The sequence below is a fragment of the Lepisosteus oculatus genome, chromosome 11 (assembly GCF_040954835.1).
Source record: "Lepisosteus oculatus isolate fLepOcu1 chromosome 11, fLepOcu1.hap2, whole genome shotgun sequence".
NCBI lineage: Eukaryota > Metazoa > Chordata > Actinopteri > Semionotiformes > Lepisosteidae > Lepisosteus > Lepisosteus oculatus.
The window spans coordinates 20,291,476-20,306,219 of record NC_090706.1 but is presented as its reverse complement, the minus strand read 5'-3'; the positions used below and the strand labels follow the sequence as shown (position 1 = coordinate 20,306,219).

The window sequence follows — 14,744 nt, the reverse complement described above, 5'->3', positions numbered from 1 at the left end:
TGCATGACTTTAAAAGCTATAAAAAATGGGTTTAAAAAACTACTACTTAAAAGCTGTAGTTTTTTTTTTACTTTTTAATTAAACGTAAACGCAACACACGTTTCATACAGAAAAAAAAAATCACATTCTTCCGTCTTCCTCTGGTGTGAAGCAGATCGTGATGTTTTTTTTTCCATTCAGAGGCTAAGAAAATATGACCGCCCACTGCACTCCGTCAGAGAAGGAGGCGGCACCGAGAAAGAGAGGAGGTGTGGAGCTCAGCAATACAAAATGAGCGTTCTGCTGCCTGGAGTGCTTATGGAACCGATCGCATCTGCCTTTATAACTTAGTTTTTAAAATTAAGCAACATAAATCATTTTTACCATCGTTAAAGCAGGAGCTTATTGTACTTCCTAATAACATCACACGTGGAAAGATTTCACATTTTTAATTTTTTATAATTTTTAGGAAAGTGTCATCAATAAAAATACCACAAAACTATTTTCGATTATATTTCTGAATCTTATGTCAAACATATGTAGATGTACTGTAACATTGAATTAAGAAAGTCAGGTGTTATAATAATACACTTTATTTTATATAGCGCCTTTAAAAGTGGCTTCTCAAAGCGCTTTACAGGATGACAACAACAATAAATAAAAATAATACACAAGATAAAACACAATTACAATACACAGAAGAGACCGTGGATGGTGGTACTAAGAAAAGGAGAAGCAGAGGGGAAAAGAATGGAACCAGTTAAATAAAGGCTCTTCTAAAGAAGAAAGTTTTGAGTCTGGATTTGAAGGAGTTTAGAGAAGTTGACTCTCTGATATACTTGAGCAGAAAGTTCCAGAGCTTGGGGGCATAACAGGAGAAGGCCCTTTCACCCATACAATGAATACGGGCTTGGAGGACAGTTAGGAGACCAGAATTAGAAGAGGTTTTGAGGTGGGGAGTAGGGCGATAACAGTTCAGACAGGTACAGAGGTGCCAAGCCATGCAGAGCCTTATAGGTGAGCATGAGGAATTTAAAGTCCACACAGAATTTGACAAGAAGCCAGTGCAAGGACTCCAGGATAGGAGTAATGTGGTCACTTGCACTAGACCTGCCGAATTTTGGACATACTGCAGTTTGTTCAATGTAAATTTAGATACCCCAACGAGTAGAGTATTACAATAGTCAATTCGAGAGAACACAAATGTGTTGATCAGCTTTTAAGCCACAGTTAGAAGCCAGATTGGAGAGGTTCGAAAAGGTTATTTGCAATAAGCCGGTTATGTTACTGAAATGTGACAGCACGTTTTAGAATATTTGCAAGAAAGGGTAAGATGAAGATGGGGTGAAAATTGTTAAGATTGTCCAGAGCCATGTAAGGCTTAAATTGTAAAATTGTGTTATCATAAATTAGCAATCAAAAATATTAAAATGAGTACTGTAATAAATTGTTGCACTTTTTCCACATCCTGTAAAAATATTCATTTACAAATCATTGTTCAAATGTAGGTTAATTCTGACTATCAGAAAACAAGTAAAATACTAAATCATAAAATATAAATGAGGGTAAAATATAATTTAAAATATTATACTAACAATCAACAATTAAAAACAATGTTAACTTTATAAAAACTAAATGCATTAACTAAAGAATAGGGTGGCTCAGTAATTAGCATACTTTTTGTATGTTTTTTTATAAATACAACAGTAGCACCAGATGTGGCTCAGTGGCTTTCAAAATTAAATTATGCATGCAAATGTTTGAATTAAAAAGATGGCTAAGCTATCCATCCATTTATAATGCTGGCACAGAGGATTAGCATTACTAGCTAGAAGCCATGTCACCCTGGAACTTACAATTGGCAACCCCCTTGAAGCTAAGCAGGTGTGAACCTGGTCAGTACCTGGATGGGAGACCTCCTGGGAAAGACAAAGGTTGCTGCTGGAAGAGGTGTTGGTCCATGTAGGTCCTAATGCCCCAGTATAGTGATGGGGACACTATGCTGTAAAAATGAGTGCCATCTTTTGGATGAGGCGTAAAACCGAGGTCCTGACTCTCTGTGGTCATTAAAAATCCCAGGCTATTTATCGAAAAGAGTAGGGGTGTAACCCCGGCATCCCAGCCAAATTTCCCATGCCTCCTAATAATCACCCTCTATGAATTGACTACATTACTTTGTTCTCCTCCCACGCCCCTCTAACGGCAGGTGGAGCGACGCACAGGTTGGAGTATTCTCGGTCGCATTTAATAATAATAATTGCTTACCTTATATAGTGCTTTTTCTGGACACCACTCAAAGCGCTTTACAGGTAATGAGGACTCCCCTCCACCACCACCAATGTGCAGCATCCACCTGGATGTGTGCCAGAACGCTCACCACACATCACCTATCAGTGGGGAGGCAAGCATAATAATGAAGCCAATTCATACTGTAGATGGAGATTATTAGGAGGCCATGATTGGTAAGGGCCAATAGGAAATTTGGCCAGGACACCGGGGTTACACCCCTACTCTTCTCGAGAAACGCCCTGGGATTTTTAATGACCACAGAGAGTCAGGACCTCGGTTTTTACGTCTCATTCGAAGGACGGTACCTGTATACAGTATAGTGTCCCCATCGCTATACTGTGGCATTAAGACCCACATAGACCGCAGGGTGAGCACCCTTTTCTTGCCCCACTAACACCTCTTCCAGCAGCAACCTTAGTTTCTCCCAGGAGCTCTCCCATCCAGGTACTGACCAGGCTCACACCTGCTTAGCTTCAGTGGGTTGCCAGTTGTGAGTTGCAGGGTGATATGGCTGCTGAGCAATAATGGCAATCTCAGCTCAAAGATTTGGTTCAAACCACCAAATGGAGACGGGAGTGTCTACAAGCAGACCCTGCTGATGCGGGATTAACGCTAGGATGAGAGAGAGTGCATTAGCATTGCTATCTTGCAGAGCTGAGACCCTAGGTTCAGTTCCTGAGGTACTATATGTGTGGATTATGCACGTTTTCTCTTGGTTCACATGGGTTTTCTCCAGATGATCTGATTTCCTCTTGCAGTCCAAACATACTGATACGTTAATTGGCTTATGGGAAAATTGGCCCTGGTGTGAATGTGTGTGTTTGTGTTTGTCTGCTCTGTGATGGACTGGCGTTATGTCCAGAGTGTATTCTGTCTATTGCTTGCTGGGAGAGTACAGCTCCCCTGAACTGGATAATGAGATTAGATAATGGATGGAACTAAAGGCACTGTATAACTATACACAGGGATAGAAACAGCAGTTATCCTCACCAAGGATAAATTATTGTATAGTGCACTTCAGTACATGTCTGGTACATCAGTATCCATAACTAGTCTATATTTAACCAAATTGCTTCTAAATATAAACATCTTAAGATGCTGGCTCCATGGATCAGCATTAGCTATGTTTGCCTATTAATTCAATTTATATGCAGGTACATCCAACACACAGTTCAACACTAGCAAATACACAAAATCTAAATTACAATCCTCATTTCAGTATCTATGTAAACATTCAAAAGCAGATATTCAGTCATCATCTACCTCTGCAGTCTGTAACATCCCCTGTCCATTTGTCAAAAGCATGACTAACCCTCTTAGGAATTGTTGTTGTTATCAGTGTATTCTTCCCCAAATTATCTTTTCCCTACCTACATCTGTAAACGTAACATAAGAACTTTTAACCTGTGCCTTCTACCATATGTTCTGATGGTGCCAAACAATCTTTGTCTAATCTTACTGTACTTGCTATTTCTCTTGGCCTGCAGATAACACTTTTTAAGTCAGTCAGTTATTCTAGATTAAAGAAGTTCAAGTAGCTAGCTGCTTCAGCATGTCTAGTCTGCAAAGAAACAAGTGGCACACCCGAAGAAGGCTCCACAGACGAAACGTGTTTCTTTCTCTTTTCAGCATGCAATAAACCTTGACTTGTTCCTATTCTAGATTAAACCATTTCTCCAACTTGAAACGCTTAAAACCCCCTTGTAATTTTTGTCCCTATCCCAACTCCTCTTCGTTCTTCATTTCAACTATACTTTCTTAACTCTACCACTAGTAGATATTTTGTCCATACATCCTCCCTTGCTTTTTTCAACCTTTCTAGCCTTCTCTTTCAATGAATGCAACATGGCATCTATTATTCTAACCATCCTCTCACAAAGCGTTCTGAATTTTAACGGACACTTTACCAATGAAGAAACATTAAAATAACAGAATTCGGATGTTGGTGAAAGAAGAGCTGTTTATTCATGTGCACACAGGAGAGCAGCTTGCAAAACCTAGTCTCCCTGAACGGTTATAAAGTTAGTCTTTTTATACAGTGTAACAAACAAAGTATTAGCACATACATCATATGACTTGCTAACTGTTGCCTCAGTCCTTTCCGTTCTTATGCTGGTCTAACAGAAAAGACCTCTTTATATGGCACTTTGCCAGAACTCAAAACAGGATGTTACAAGTTCCATATAGATGTTATGTGAAATTATGAACAGACAGAAGTTGCTATGCGTTTCCTGCTGACAGTCAAAGAATATGCAGCTTGACCTTTCGGAGATAAATTTCTAAAAGGATTTATTCTAGATTCTTTACCACAGATAACAAAAACATCAAGAATGTACTTCCTGTGTCAGCAAACAGGCATACCTCACCTCTGACAAACTCACTTATCTGTCTGCCATTCCTTTAGCTTACATAAAAGCTCTCTATACCTTGCATTCAATTCTAATATACAGTATACTGTTTTTTTGCAAGAGATCTTCAGACATGCTGTTACTAGCCTGCAAATAACTCCTAATATGTAGCATCCTGAAATAACTCAGTCTACACTTAAATGCTCAAAAACTGCTTGTATTAGTTTGCATAAATCACTAATGATAGATAGATACTTTATTGATCCCGTGAGGGAAATTGCAGTGCAACAGCAGCTTAACACAGACAACACAGACACAGTGTAACGAATGATACAATAATAATAATAATAATAATAATAATAATAATAATACAATACATACAATACATACAATACAATCAGTACAGTGAGAAGTGCACTAAGATGAGTTACTCACAGTCCAGAACACACAAAGAACGAACCAGAACAGAGTAGTACACAAAAAAGTTGTATTGCACAATATGACTATAAATATAAATGTATTGCACAGGTCCCTGGCATATATTGCACAAAAGTGGGTTTAAATGGGAAAAGAAAAAGAACAGATGTATCAGTTTACTGTGCAGTCCAGAAACAGGTCACTGTCAATGTTGCCTCTGCCCAGACGCAAGGTGGATGCGTTGTACAGTCTTATGGCAGAAGGCAAGAATGACCTCCTGTAGTGCTCCCTTTCGCACCGTGGATGAATCAGTCTATTTCTGAACTTGCTCTTAATTTCTACAAGCATGTCATAGAGGGGATGGGAGACGTTGTCCATGATGGCTTCTAGTTTGGACACGATTCTCCTCTCAGCTACTACCTCCAGGGGGTCCAGGCCAGACCCAATGACAGAGCTTGCTGTCCTGATGAGCTTGTTCAGCCTGTTATATAGCCTAATATCATACAGTATGTGAATACCGGCCATGTACTGTAGCATTAAAAAAAGCTGCATTGTGCAACATCACACTGATTTGGTTTCTTTTAAAGTGAACTAGAGAAACCAGAAAGACTCCTTTTCTAGAACTAATGATTGCACATTCTGTACACTGGGGTAATTAAATCCACACCGAGCAATCTCCAGAATGTTCACAATTTGGCAGCCAGAATCCTGACCGGACTGTAAACAAGCAATCATATTACACCTGTCTTCGAGTCCTTGCACTGGCTTCCTATCAAGTTTTGAGTCAACTTCAAAATTGTCATCCTCATTCAGTACCTATCTGGCGTATTATCTACTTTCCACCTTGTAACCTTTGTTCGTCTGACTCTGGTCTTCTAGATGTCCTCAAGATTATCTACATTTTATAGGTGACAGTTCTACTCTTGCTGCACCCCAGAGCTCTGGATTTGTATCCCCAATGATATCAGAGTCACCTACCCTGAGTCCATTTAAATTTAAACTCAAAACCTTTCTTTTCAGAAAGGCTGTTATTTAGCGTCTGTAGCTGCTTCTTTTTCTAACTTCTGCAGTTCTTTTAACATCTTGTCTTTCTTATATGAACAGTATTTACTTTGTAATTTGTAGTCCTTATAACTGTTTTACACTTAATGTTTGCTTTGAGATGGTACATTTAAAGATGCTATAGAAAATAAAGTTAATTATTATTGTTATAGAGAAAAATGATCAGATTTTACCTGGTATCTACTGTATTTTCTGTGCTTGCCCTATCTAAATAGATTTTCAATTATTCTGAAAATCTTCTTGAAATGAGCCATTTCAAGATTCCTGTTTTCACTGTTAACATCTTACACGAGCTCTGTGACAAAATATATATTGACCTCTGACAGCTCAAATCATTAGATTTCTATAGTTATGTCTTTATTTAGTGATTAGTGACAAAGGAAAATGTATTTTATGTGTTGCAAAAAAACTAACATGCTTTAACAAAATATATTTACAAATCCTTTCCCCTGGCAATCTACTTGATTGCCCAACTATTTGAGAATCCTTCCATGAAACCATGTTTGCTATTAAATTCATATAAGGCTCTCTGATAGAATTGTTCTTTTTTCATGTATGTTAATTTTCTGACTTTCTATCCCATCAAACCTTCATACTCTCCCTGCTAGAAATGCACCTGATTATTCAAGCCCCTAACTCTCAAGCCAAATATGCTTCAGGTTCACATGTTCTTTTGTAACACAGAGCCTTCTGGGATTTTTTGTATTTCTAAGTGTTTGTAAGTGTTTCTGAATCCCTGAATGTCTGGTCATGGCTTTTTTGTTTGCTCATTTCAAAGTAATATCTGCTCCATTCTAAAACCTTTTTGCTCATGTGCATGTATGTATTTTTATGTTTATTTAAATCTCTCAAAATTTAACATCCTAAATTTTCATTTGCCTTTTTAGACTGAATTTTAGTTTCAGCCTTAAAAAGCTTAAGTTTTCTTTATCTTTTGTTACTTGTCCTACACGGGTCTGTAATTGTGAAGTTTCCAGTATCTTTACATTAATCTATGCACATTTGTAAACTATTACTGATCACCAAATTTCTGCACTTGACATGGCCTAATTCTCCTTTTCCTGAACATCTATGGCAAGCAGAGCTAATGCTGTTTCTGTTGCGATCTTCAGCAGCTGAAATGTCACTGTTTAAACGATTAAGAAATTGCATTGCTCAAATTTGGATTTTTACTTATTCTATGCAAACACAAAGTAGTTGCTTTCTGAAAATGTTATTTTTTTTGTTAGCCTTTAAGACCTTGATCAAAACTGATTTGAGATGTCAAAAAGTATTTATATTCTATTTGTATTTCTGCTCCAGAAAAAAATGAGTTGTTTGTCCAGATTTTTACTTTATATTTAGGCTCAGATTTCAACTATAAATTTTACATTAATTGCTAGCAGTAAATACTGATGTTCCCCACACCCCACCTCTTACCACAAAAATATATTTGTATTGTAGCTGGGATTCCCTTTTTATCTGTATGTGTCTATCCCTACTCTCTCTCACCCGCTGCGATTTGGACCCAGAATGGTTATGGAATGTGTAGTGGTGAGGCTTAATAATAAGGCAGAATTAAGTGTTCTGAGCCTTCCCAAATGAGGCCCCATTTCTCTGTTCATCTCTGTGGTGCAGCCACAGAGAAACTATTCATACAAGATGTTTTCTTTTGATAAGGACAGCTCCCACAGGGGGATGCACTTAGCTAAGCCTGGCTATCATGATCAATGGTCATCCATTGGCGCCTATCTGTTTAGGGAGTGCCAGTTGGACATCTGGACTGCATTATTAAGTGTCAGGAGTAAGTGACTCATATCTCACCTTGATCAACCAATCAGGGCCGAGTAACCCACGTGGGACTCTGATGCCCATGGAACTTTCACCCAATCAATGAGCTGAAGTTCCTCCAGGTAAAAACAGGCAACACAGAGAGCCTGAGAGATTCAACAAGATTCAGATTCAGATTCAACAATTCTAAAGGGAATTCAAAGGAGAATCCCAAGGGCAGGACATTCTCGCAGCGCGCCTCCTGACCATCCTGAGACTCAGCCCGGACAACCACGGAACGGCCAGTGTGTCCGAGTGCCAGAACTTTCCTTTGTTCTAAGAGTCTAGAGTGGAGGTTGCCAGAGAGTAACCAGCAGCAGGCCTCGTGAACAGGTCGGAACTGTGGACAGCTGAATCACTATTCAGAACTAGCTCTTCATCAGGAACGAACCGGTCCTCTTCCTGACTTGCTGGGACCCACAGTCATCTTTTCTCCTGTGCACAAACTTTGCTAGTTAAAGCCAACAGTGAGCATCAGCAGCGCACCGTCGCAAGCCGCACAGCACAGCCTGGCACCGAGCCAGAGAGCGCGGATTGGACAGCAACAGCCTGCAACTGTTTCTTTGTGCCCGCAGGAGATCTGAATCCCCAGAGATTGGATGAGTATTCAACTTCAATGCATTACAGCTCGAGAATTCAATTGTTATCCAAACCAGTTGATATCAATTGAATTCCTAAGAGTTATGTACTTGTTTGAGTATTTAATGTAGAAGTTATAACCAAGTTCATTTACGAAACGGTCTTAATGAATGATATACTGAACGTATGTCCTCTTGATATGTCCAGAGTCACAGGAGCTGATAAGAAAAACAACCAAAGCATGTTCAGGAAAGATCACTAGAGGTAGGAACCATACAAACAGGAGCACAAGTAACATCTGTGAAACATCTGTGAAATTAATTGTCTCATCTAATTGTAAAAAACATTAAGATTTTAAAAAACATTAAGAATTTAATGTGAATAATAGGATTTTAAAGTTAATCTGCTACAGTATATTGCATCTTAGCTTATCAAGAGTGTCAGTGTTATTGCAGTCACTGTTACTGAAAAACCCAAACAGCATTATTATTTAACTTTATGTGAAATACGTCATATGAATAAATTATTTCAAAACCTTTCTAAAAGAAGCCCTTATCTAGGGCAGTGTTTCAGGTGTATGATAGTAGAGAGAAGGAGGATGACTGCAGTAACTAAACATGTGACTGTGACCTGTTGTCAATTACAGTAGATCAGATCTCAAGAGGCACAAACAAAGGAGTCACATTACTGTATTGTAGAGCATGATGACTGATGATTAGTTAAACACTCAGGACAGACACACTGTCAGGAGAGGATCAATAGGACAAACAGGTCATGTAGTGGCACCTGTAGAGCAAAGTGGAGGAGATCAGTCACTTAATGCATGGGCATTAAGTTACACAGACAGACCCACTCACACTGTTTTAATCTGATTGACTCCACAGTTCTCAATGTTCCTACTGCACTGTGAAAACATTTAAATCTCCCTGCCCCCTCCCCCCCCCCCCCCCGTACTCACTGTACTGAACAATCCCCAGCATCTTCTCCCAGACTCTGTACTTCAGAGAGCCCAGGTGCTTGTCAACATTTATCAGTGCTCCTGAAACCCCCTCTGAATCCTGCAGTGTGCACTGGGCTCTGCAATAATAATCAGGAGTCAGTGCTGCTGGGAGTTTGGACTCCACAAAATAGAAAAGAGGAAGACAGATTGGAGTTCACATACTTTACCTTTGTGTCCTTGTAGTTCTGAAAAACAACAAAATGACCGATTAGTAATTTGTTTTCAAATAGAAACCCCCGAATACTTTGGTGACATTCTGATTAGTGACCATGACATAACAGATGATGACAGGAGCTGAAGATCAAACTGCACAGTTTTATGAAGCAAATTTAAAAACAGAAAAAGTAAGATTTTTACAGTATATAACATAGAATATTTAATTGGGCTTCATCATTTAAAACATACAAATAAAACATTAATTAATATATCAAAAGATTATTCAGAATAATATTCAACAGCATATAACATAATTTAAAAGGTTATCTTTTAAATGATTAAATTTAAAATGTATTCTTTAAAGGTTTCTTTAAAAAAAGAAGAAATAATCACAGAATAACTCCTTCTGTTCTAAAATTCTGTCTTATTATTTATTATAATATTATTTGAATTTGATCACTGTCAATGAAGAGCCAGGACCAGTATCAGACCACAGATGTCTAAATCCTGTCATAATGCTATGCATTTAATTCCCACCTAGAAGTTTAAACTTAAGAGCAGTAACCTGGAACAGAAAACTTTGAGGGTGTGGACACAGCCTGATGCAATCTTCTTGTAAGAAATGCATTGTACAAACTTGAATATCAGATATGGGTTGATATGCAATTGAATATTTTTTTTTAATAAAATGTCTGGTTGAACTGTGTTAAAAGTTGAACAATAATCAAGGAAACATATCCTAGCATATATTTTGCATGTTTTGAAACAAGATGAGTAAGGGTAACTAATGCATCTTCTGTGTTTCTCCCTTCTCTATAAACAAACTGATATAGATCAAGTTTACCATTTACTGGTAAACTTGGACTATATGGTTTACTGGGAAATATTATTGTATCTTCTAAGTTGTCACTAGTTCTAGCTAGGAGAAGATTTGTCATTCCAGAAGGCTCCAGATGAATCCCTAGTTGTCAGTATTTGACTTAGAGCAGAACAGATGTTCAGTGTTATAGCACACATGTGACCATTCATTACTGTCAGTCTGCATTCAGAGGACTGTTATCAGAGTCATCCCTACCAGCAGGAATGAAATGTCTTCAGCTCCCATCTTCTGTTCTATGGCTCTGATTGTGTCTGAAATGGATTAGATCTCTCTTGTAAGAATCTCCATCTTCTCCTTCATCATCTGGCTCTTCTACTCCTGTTCCTCTTTGAGTGCAGCTATCCTGGCTGCCTCTTCATCTCATAGAAACTGGTGAAGTTTCTCAAATTCCTTCTTTATCTGTTTTTCTGTTTCCTGAGCTTGTGCCTGTAAATTAATATGTTTGAAACAAAATAATAAAATTGTGTCATAATGTCATGATGCATGGGAACATTGGTTTTCGTCACACTTCAGAAACGCTGAGCTATTTTGTATTATTCATGTTTGTAGTCTTGACATTCAGCAATATAGCTGTCAATATTACCTTATGACATTAAAGATGTTGTAACAGAAAGAATAAGTTCTGGATCCCGAGATGAAGTTAAACAGATGAGTATTGTTCAAAGTGCCGGTACAAACATTCAGTTTATATAGGGTTTTCTGAGGTCGCTCCATACTATGGTAATGGAGAGAGGTCACGGTGTTTGGACAGTTTACAGCCTTTTGACCAAATGGTCAGGGCTTTGGTTACCCTCTGGGGTTTCCTGGCTGGCATCTGGAATCCTTATCAGTTTTCCCTTTTCTGCCATAAACTCCAGCCTGTGGCTTAGAAGTCTAATCTTCAGGCAGAAAGGACTTAAGTTAACCCCTTCTTCACATCTTGTATCTTTCTTCAAAGATGTATTGAAAAAAAGCAATGTAATTCTACTTAAATACCTCAAAGAACTCCTGGTGAATTAACTTTATTTTGAATATAAAACACATGCTAGAAATAATATTCATTTCATTACTATATCATACAATTTATTATGTGACAGATGGCTTCCTTCAAATAACTCATTGATAACATTTAGTCAGCAAGTTAACTTGTACTAGTAGAAATGTATTTTGAATATTTGTAATTTTAAAAATTAATCTTGTATTTCTAAAAAAATATAACATAAATAATACCTTAATGTGCTTTGCAGTTTAAACACACATCTGTTAAACTTCGGTAAAGAGCTTTAATGTCTTCTGCGGGGGCTCCAAAGCAGCCTGGAGCTCCTTCTGTAACAGAATGTTAGAGTTTATACTAAAACACAAGAACTACGGATTAAAGGCATCACTGCCAACACAAGTAATACTGTCTTTGTTCACTTATCAGGGATTAGATTTGTATTGATTTAAATCTATATTTTACAAATAACTATATAATATAATGCAAAATGATTCATTCTATTTAAGTCATATAAAGTAGATTTTTAGTATTAAATATTTTCTTCAAATAAGCAAAGGTATCATCTCTTTTATTCTTTCTGCCTCTTTATGAACTGTAGCCCCATGACCACACACAGGACCACCACACAAATACAGGACTGTAAATATGTTTAATTTCAATAATATATAACACGAAAAGCCCAGCAACATATTTTCTTTCATTTCAATTCACCTGAACCCTGTAATCTGAGCTCACTGGAGTTCAGCACAAACAGCTGCTTGTGTTCCTGTTCTTCATATAGTGTCTCCATGAACAGAGGATCTGACACATATTTAAACACCCTGAACATGACACTATAGCTATTTTTGTCCTCATGCCATCCAGCACTGGTTATTCAAACTGACCAGCCCCCATAAAAAGAACCAAAAAGACGATCAAGCTATTACAATTTTTGATATTGTGCAATATCTTTGTTACCTGGCCAGAAGATAATTCCAGGATGACAGGAAAAATATTACAAATGTATTATAAAACATATATATATAACCTATATATAACCTATTGAATATAAAAAAACATGTTTTTTATTTTGCCCCTTTGGTAAAAACTCTTACATGTTGAAATTAGAGACAAGACACCTACAGGTAAATGTGAAATCCAAAGTATATTGAATGCAGAGGCTTCACACAGGTGTGGTTCCTGAGTAAATTAAGCAATTGACTTAAGTATAAACGTGCTGGACAAGACCAATTGTCCATTATGTTGGCTGCCACGGCTAGAAGAAGAGATTTCAATGACTTTGAGAATGGGCTGATTGTAAGAGCATATTTGGCAGGAGGTTCAGTGATGAAGACTGCTTAGCTTGTTTATTTTTCATGAGAAACAGTTGCTAAGGTGATGTTGATATGGAAGTCTGAAGGAAGACATCATCAACAAGGGGCAACTGTGGCATAGTCTTCAACTGTGATGTCTGTGCATTTTTTTGAGGCAAAACAGATACAACAAGCAACTCTGAATCAATTGACAGCAAATGTCAATCTAAGGTGTGATTAAGCAGTTTCATAAAGTGCAGTCTACCAAGAACATCACAGAGATGGATAGTATTGTTGGGTTGCAGTCCATAAACCCCTTATTACACCTAAAATTCACTTTTGTGAAGTAAAGTGGTGCAAAGAACATAGACAATCTACTGAGCAGTGAAAAAACTCATCCGGTCTGATGAGTCTTCCTTCACCCTGCTCTCAATTTGCAGACAAGTACATGTGTGGTTCACACTAAAAGAAGACTACAAGTTTGCGTACCCCACAGTGAAGGTTTGTAGTGGCTCTGTTATGGTGTTGGAGGTCCACTTTTTAGGTCCACTCAACCCCACAGAGGGCATGGTAAATGCCTATAAGAAAATTCTGGGTTATCATATTCATCCTATGGTGAAGCATAGGATATCCTGATAGGAGTGAAATCTTCCACGATCACATTGCTCCCATCCACAAGGCAGGGGTGGTTAATGAATAGTCTGATGTGCTTAAAACGAAAACATGTAAATCATGTGCTATGACCATCCCAGTCACCAGATCTCAACACAATTGAATATTTACAGGGGCTTCTGAAGCAGAACCTGAGAAAGTGTTTTCATCCACCACTAACACAACACCAAATAATGGATTTTTTTGTGGAATAATTGTGCGGAATCCCTCCAGCACAGTTCCAGACTTTAAAGCTGCTCTGGCACCTTGTGATAGCCCAATGCCCTATTAAGTTACTTTATGTTGGTGTTTTCTTTATTTTGGCAGTTACCAGTACATCTCAAATTACCTATTTGTTTCAGTGAAGAAGCAAAAACTACAATGTGCCATTTGTGTTGGCCCTACTAACGACCATTTCACAAGGAATAACAACACCCACAAATCAAGTGTACTGAAAGGTTTATGGGGTGTTTTAATTACAACAAATTTGGTTTAACATGTTTGGCTGAGGGATATCTTCCTAGCCATAGGAGTAGGAGTCTAGGAACCCCATGCACAGTGAGGTATGAGCAAGGGGCAGATGTAAAGGTGGAGATGTGGTGGAGGAGGATGCAAAAGACATGTGCGAGGGAGTGAAATGGAAATCTACGTACTTCTAAAAAGAAGAGAAAAAAAAAAGAATAGGTGGGTTAGAGTCCCAACTAAGCCTGGGTTAGAGTCCCGGCAGAAGAAACAATAAAAGACCTTACTAAGTGACCGACAAGATTTTCTGTGGCTCCTTTATTATAACTATAAAAGTTTCCACGACAGTCTTGGCGACGAGGTTGGGATCACAAACCTGAATGCGGACGGCCGCTGAGACTCCATTCGGGCCCGGACAATTTTCGTGAATTGGACGAACCTCAGGGGATAATCTGTTTATCCTTACAGAGATGCGTCTGGAGAATTGGCAGCTGTCTGACGTCAGTAAGCGATCCTTTTAACGAACCTTTTACAAGCCTTGAAAGTATTCTCTCTATAAGCCTGTGGCTTAAGCGACGGGTCTGGGAACCGGTGAGTCTGGGACTCGTATAGAGGAACTTATCTTAACACAGACATGTGGTTAGTGCCCTGTTGGGTAGTTAAAGTGGTAAGGTTCTAAAGTAAGCCACAGATCGGTAAAACGGGACCGAGCTGTCCAGCAAAGGTACATGTAAGACAAATTCAGAGAAGCAGGAATAGGTGGGTTAGAGTCCCACTAAGCTCCGGGTTAGAGTCCCGGTAAAGAACAATAAAAGATTATAGTTTTGGTTAGAGTCCCGGCAGA

The 14,744-nt window shown here is 38.4% G+C and overlaps 1 pseudogene; it reads right to left on the bottom strand.

The window, feature by feature from the left end:
- LOC102686268 (zinc-binding protein A33-like) overlaps nucleotides 1-13,356 on the bottom strand; it is a 97,285-nt pseudogene extending 83,929 nt beyond the window's left edge.
- Between the last annotated feature and the right edge of the window lie 1,388 nt (nucleotides 13,357-14,744).